We start from the raw sequence: 6,798 nt of genomic DNA, 5'->3' as shown, positions 1-6,798 counted from the left end.
ATCCAGCAGGCTACGATGGGCTGTTACTGAGATAGTAAGCTGAAGAATACAAGATGTAAGGGGTCCATAACATCACTTGGTTGTGCTAACTCAAAAGAGGTTGCAAATAGCATCGCTTTGTTTAACCTTTTGCTAACTCAGGGGAAATTGATTGCTTAGTCTAACCTTTTTGTCTGCCCAAGCATATTCTAAAAAGGGAGCCCTCTCCAGTCAGTACAAGAGGGGCCTCTAAGAGAGCAATGCAAAAGGGAAGCTAAGCAGAATAGGAAATTGCTGAGGCATGCTGGGCAGGAGAAGAGCCCAGAACTGGGACAAAGGTTGGTGAGGTAGATGACTGACTTCATCCCAAACGACCACCAAATGGGGAGGAAGACATTGAGCCTTCATCCAATGGAAGCTACTGCGCATGCCTTGGGGAGGGGGGACAGTATGTAAATGAAATCCCAGAAAAGTAATGAATATGTCAGTGGGTCTTGGGTAATGCTATTGAATATGTATGACTTGGCAAATCATGTGCAAGCTAGGAGGAGCAATCCCCTTGCACCTGGCATGTGGCGCAGCACTGAAATAAAGACATACCTGCTCTTATAACCTTATGTGGGTTAGAGTTTGATTCCACAAATCATTGCAGCCTGATGTTGGTATGTTGATTTTCAGACCATGTATTTATTAACGTTATTGAAAAGAACAGAAACAGCTTTAAGGTTATAGGAACTTATAGGTTATAGGAATCCAGGGGGTGGATCAGGCTGGTGAATACCTCGCAGTATTCTTGTGGAGCTGTGAGAGGCCAACCCCAAAGCCCCTGCAGAACAAAGGCAGGCCCCAGCTGTCTTTTGCAGATGCTAGCTCAGAGCACTGCCAAAGCAAGGCAGCTTTGGATTCAGAGGGCAGCAAAACTGTGTGTCTCATAGGCTTCTTACTGAAGAGCCTTGTACCATGTAATGAGGGGAAATAGCACAGAGAATCCAGGCTGAACCCAGCTGGGTGTCTGCTCCTGCTGGGTCTCTGCAGACCCAGCCCTGCTCCCTATAGGCTGCCCTTATTGAAGCAGTTACTTAAAGGTGTTACAATAGCACACATCTATGCAATGACTTTTCCCAATTTGCATTTTGTTCTCTGATTTGAAAAAAAAAAAAGAAAAAGAGAAAACAAGAAACCACCACTTTCCTGTTTCATTAATCTGAAGTTTGACCCTTTCTGTGCGTGCAATTTTACTGCATGTATCTCTTCCCCCTAGAGAAGAATGCCTTTGCCCTGTTGGTAGCACTTTCCAGACTAATACACCTTCGGGAAATTTGGGCTGTAAATGCCAGCAAACGTCCTTTAATTTCATGGGTCACTTACACTGGTGTTCAGGCATGACACCATCAAATACCCATCATTTCAGTGGCTGACCTTGCTCATCTGAAAATATGCAGTTAAAAAGATCTTTCTCTAATCTTTCTTGCAGCCAGAGGCACAGAGTGATGAGGAGAAGCCCTGCCCCCAGCGGTGCTGCAGATACATGCTGTACATTGGCTGCCACCTCTGCTCAGTTTTGTTACCCGGAGACATTTATACCAGTTGTGAAACTGGTCTCATTGCACATCTCTATTGATTTGATTTGTACCAAATCGGGTATTGGAGTTTAACTTCAGACTGATCTTCAACAAGACATTGCCTAGGAAAAAAAATGTTTCCCTGGGAGTTGCTGGAGTCACTGGGTGTCTATAAGGACACTTACTCTGCTACTTTAGAGCAGAGAAATGTGACAGACTGTATGGGGATGCAGAGCCCCTGAGTAAGTGCAGGGCTGAGCTGCTGGGTACAGGCAGGTGCCTTGGTGCCACCCAGAGGTGCTGCCTGTGCAGAGCCTGCCCCAGCCGTGCTGCTGCTCCCCACAGCCTCTGCGTCTGCTCTTTTCTGTCTGTTCTCCATCATTCACTCCTGCCCCGTGATGGGAACGCTCTGCTGCTTTCAGTCACTAAAGCATTCTGCTGCTCTGTTGGCCTTCAGTCCCAGCTCATTTTCTCTGGGTGTAATTGCAGCCCACTCATCTCCTCTGCCCCTGTGACTGCACTTGGAAATTCTGTCCCTGCTTGCTATCAGAAAAGCCATTTCACTTCACTTGAGGTGATTGTGCTTCACAAGCGGGTGAAGTGATTTCTGAACACAGCATGAAAGCGCATTCAGCTGAGGGTTGCTTTTCCTGTTTACAGGCAGAACGCAGTGGATGTGTCGGTCAGCAAAGGAGGTGGAAGCTGAAGCTTTCCAGGCACAGGACTGAGAGGCGTCTGGCTGATAACAGAAAGTAAAGTTATCCTTCTTTTTCTGAAAGCCGACCCTTTCCCCTGGCAAGGTAAATCCAATTACGGTAACTGCATTGACTTCATTGCAGTGCCACTGGGAGCACTCTAAATCCATGAAGGAAACACAAAGCACACTTGGCAGATATATGGAAAGTAATTGCAAGCTCTTTCTGTGCAGTATTAATATATTATTTATCAAAGCTGCAAAGCTTCTCGCCAGTCAGGGCTGAGTGCTTACAGCCTCGCACGGCTTGCAGTGGCCAAAGAAGTGCTGCTGGTCACTGCCAGGAGAACGTCTCTTTGTAGCAGCCTTTGTAAAAGGAGAATTTCTGCCCATCCATCCCTGGCATTGATTTGAATCCTGTTACACGAGCTCTGTGGGAATATACTTTCTTTGTTTCCATCATGTGCAGTTAAGATAGTTTGGGATTTAATTTTAACATTGCATAGAAGGCGATAAGCTTTCAAGCATGTATTTGCTAATTCTTATATCTACCTTCAGGCATGGATTGAATGTTAATTGCTCTCATTGGGTGAATGTATAATTAATGCAATATGCCATTAAGGTAATGCCTAATTAATTGCTCTTGTAGCTCATTTAGGAAGCCTGTTATTGATACTAGTGCCTGGATAACAGCTGAGATTGGAGCAAATACTTTTTATTAAAACCAGGCTAGATGGAGTTAACAAATTGCAACATTTTATCTCTTTTAGTGACATTAATAATGGATTCTGTAAGAATACTAACCAACAAAATCGGACTTTTAATGAGTATAGTTAGGATTGGTTCATGTTCAGGCTTGCTAAGTCACATAGGAAGTGTCAGCTTTTGGATTAATTTGTCAGAGGAAATGGATGGTTGCTCATTTCTGAGCCTTTCAGTTCCACTTCTGTGCGTTGTCTGTGATCAAATGCAGTTTTGAAGTTAATGGAGATGTTTCTACATCTAGCTTCTATTTACACTATTAAAGTCTCCAGGGGAGAGAGGGAGGAGTTGCTGTGAGCTGATTAGAAACACTCCTTGTGTATTGTTTGTAGGAATGGTACACTGTGTATTCTTACACATGCACACAACACTGGTGACCGAGCAGACCTGCTGGACTCCCTCAGGTAACGTATGAATATTGAGCAGCACATTTTAGCTCAAAGTAATTCAGACTGCAGGTTCTGAATTTGTTCTCTGTCTTAATTAAAGCATCAGAATAATTGGCTACAATTTTTTTTTCTCATTGCAAGATCAGTAATGATCAGACAAGGTGATGGAAAAGCATTGGGCCATAAGGAAAGAGGGAGAGACCTCTCCATTTTTTTTATCCACTGATAAAAAAAAATGTCCAACTACATTTTAATTGTATGTATTTTTCTAGGAAATGAAAGGGCTGAGCTGAAGTCTACGCTTCTTATCAGCTATTGGAAAAAAGTGAAATTGCTGCAGCCTTTGCACCACTGGATGTCAGTATAGTTGCCTGCGCTGGTGTTCCACCCTACAGGTCTCAGGGGAGGAGATGTGTTTTTATTGAGGAGCCTCAGCTGTCAGAGCACTGCTGGAGCGACCTGCAGGTGAGACATTTGGCTGCTTCCATCCTTCTTCGACAGTCCCAAAGCAGCTCCTTGGCAACAGAATCACTCATAATAAACCCACCAAACTCCCTCAGGCCTCCACCCATCAAACCCCTTCTCCAGTGTCAGTTATCCACACTTCATCAGCGCTCTGTTGAAGGGGAATGGAAAAAAGGGTGATGCAGGAAGGTCATTAAAAACTTCTTTCAGACTCCATCTGCATCTCCATGCCCCCAGATTAGTGTTCCAGCTGTGTACCTGAAGTATAGGCTTCCACAGACCATGTCTGCCATAAAGGCCCATCAGCAGACAGCCATCCTGCAGCTGTGGTCCTTCTGAGCACTGGGACAAAGACATTTGCTGCCCCATCCCACTGAACACAGAGAGTTCATCCTAACTGCCACACAGAACTCAGTTTGGCAAAGGGAACAGCTCCTAGTCCAACCCAAGCGATTGGGATACAAACAATTCAGGCTAATTTAAAGGGTGGTTGACTCCATTTCACTTGTAAAGCTTTCGCATTTGAACTCTCCAACTAAAAGGGAAGGATTCGACATGTCAGAATAAAAGCAGATATATTTTAAAAATTTCAGATGGCAGTTATGGGAACTATCAAGAGGAAGATGTTTTAACAGAAACATTTGGAGGCCATGTATCACCAGCATAATGGTTTTGCTAAATACTGGGAGTTATTGCTCCAGGAATGAGAGATAATGGGACCAGCATATACTCATTACCTAGCGCACAGGGACTGCCAACCTGCTAACAGAATCAATGTTATCTTATTCATACGTTTGCTGCTTAATTAATATTCAGAGGAAAAAAAATGGAAATGATGCCATAAAATCCTCCATTTGTATTTAGGTACACAAACAACTTCTTTGCCATAAAACCTTTATGTGTCAGCCATCCACGCTTAGCAAGTTTTATCAGTGTTCCTCGAGCGCCAAATGCTTTGAGGTTTTGCTTCTGCTGTAAATCAGTGGAGGAAGCATCATTAAGCCTAACTATTTGTGTAGTTGTGTATTATTCTGAACCTGACAGATTGCTCAGCACGGTCAAAGCATATTTGGGCACATTTGGTATTGCTTATCATCAGGTCTTTGGCTTCCTAAGCAAAACTAACAGATTAATATATAACATTGCAATGGTGATACTGGTGTTCTCATCTCTAGATCCCCTCTCAATAGGGGTGTATAGTGAGTGCACTGTGAATCCACAGTGCAATTTAACTCCATGGCACTGAATTACTGGCTGATGAAGAAGTAACCAGTAAAACCCAGACGTGGTATCTGCAGGAAATGGCTTTGGAATAGATTTCATGTGCAGAGAGGGACGTAGAGAAGAAGGAGGGCAGAGTTACAGAAGGCAGCCTGGCAGGCAGGGTCCTGGGAGAAAACTGTGGACTTTGGTTGAAGGGAAAGGAGGGAGAAATGAGTTACTGAGTATCTCCAGTGGAAGATATCATGACTGCACAGCCTTTGTGTGTGACTTGATGGTGTGCGATTGTTGCCTTTGGTTGCTTTGGGCCCTGGTTTAGCTGCCTTGTGCTCATTGCCTGCTCTCTTCTGAGAGCAAGCAGGCCAGGTAAGCTCTTTGGTGCCCATATATACTGTACAGCAAAGGCAGCAGCTTTCATTTCTCACTGTGTGATGCTTTGCCTGCAGGAACAAAGTGGGCAGGCCTCCAGCCCCAGAGGGTGTGTTGTAATAACTAAACACTGGTGCCTTCTCGGAAGCAGTGCAAAGGCTTCTTGGCCTGCATTACTATTCTATGTCAGCTGCCAAGAATTACTGCTCTCCAAACACTGGGTACTGATATGAATTAGCAAGTTATCTCATCAGATCAGCTGTTGGGGAAGTTTTTCACTAAGAGGGCAGTGAGGCCCTGGCACAGCTGCCCATAGAGCTGTGGGTGTCCCATCCCTGGAGACACTCAAGGCCAGGTTGGATGGGGCCCTGGGCAGCCTGAGCTGCTGGGTGGCAGCTTGTCCACAGCACCGGGTTGGAACAGGACGATCTTTGAGGCCCCTTCCAACCCAAGCCACTCTATGATTCTCATCAGAAGTCTCCTGCCTTAATGTCGCACGTGTAAGCTGTCATCAAGAATCCTGTAATCTATTGTTAGCCCCAGCAAGAAACATTTTAAAAGCAGTGAATTATACATCATAATTTGTTACACAACTTAGACAGAAATTAGATAATCTTCCATGGATTTTGTTTGTTTAATTTCAATGCTTAGGCTAAAAAAATCAAAACTCAAATTTGCGTTTGCAATGAAAATAATGTTTCTATTTTAATATAAATTTGCTGGGGAAGTCAGTATGATATAAAACATTAAGTTTTGATTTTAACGATGTAAAGCCTAGGGCCAGAACCTCCAGAGGAGATGCTTGGTCTGTGGGAAAAGAGAGGAGTTTTCCTCCTGCAGACATTTCATTTGACAGCCCACAATTCCTCTGATGTTTCTCAGAGTCTGCGTATCGTAAACCTTAATGTACATAGTTGAAGAGAAAATGAGGAGAAAAGGAGAAGAAAATGCTCTTGCTTTATGGGCATGAATCTCTTTCCAAGACATTGCTCTTGGTTCTGCACTTGGTTCTTATTCTGTGGTTACTTTAAAATGAGACTTAGCTTAAACAAAAGGTCTTATGGCAGCAGACCAGGCCTCCCCAGCACTTGAGAAGAAACTGATGATTTAGAGCAAATTAAGCGGTGGCAGGACAAGCCAGCAACTCATAAATAAAGACAGATTTGCAGGGAGATCATTTTGATTGGTGGTGTAGGACATTCTGACAAATCTGAGGGGACAGAAGTTAAACAGTCCTTTGCGAAGATAAGGGAATATATAGAGAAAAATACATATTTGCACATATGTTTTAGCATTGGCTTTTCCCAGGTGGGCTCTCCCTTTCCACAGCAGTCCCCTGATTTCATGTGGTCAGAGA

The sequence above is a fragment of the Lagopus muta genome, chromosome 1, assembly GCF_023343835.1.
Source record: "Lagopus muta isolate bLagMut1 chromosome 1, bLagMut1 primary, whole genome shotgun sequence".
NCBI lineage: Eukaryota > Metazoa > Chordata > Aves > Galliformes > Phasianidae > Lagopus > Lagopus muta.
This window is presented reverse-complemented; position numbering follows the sequence as displayed.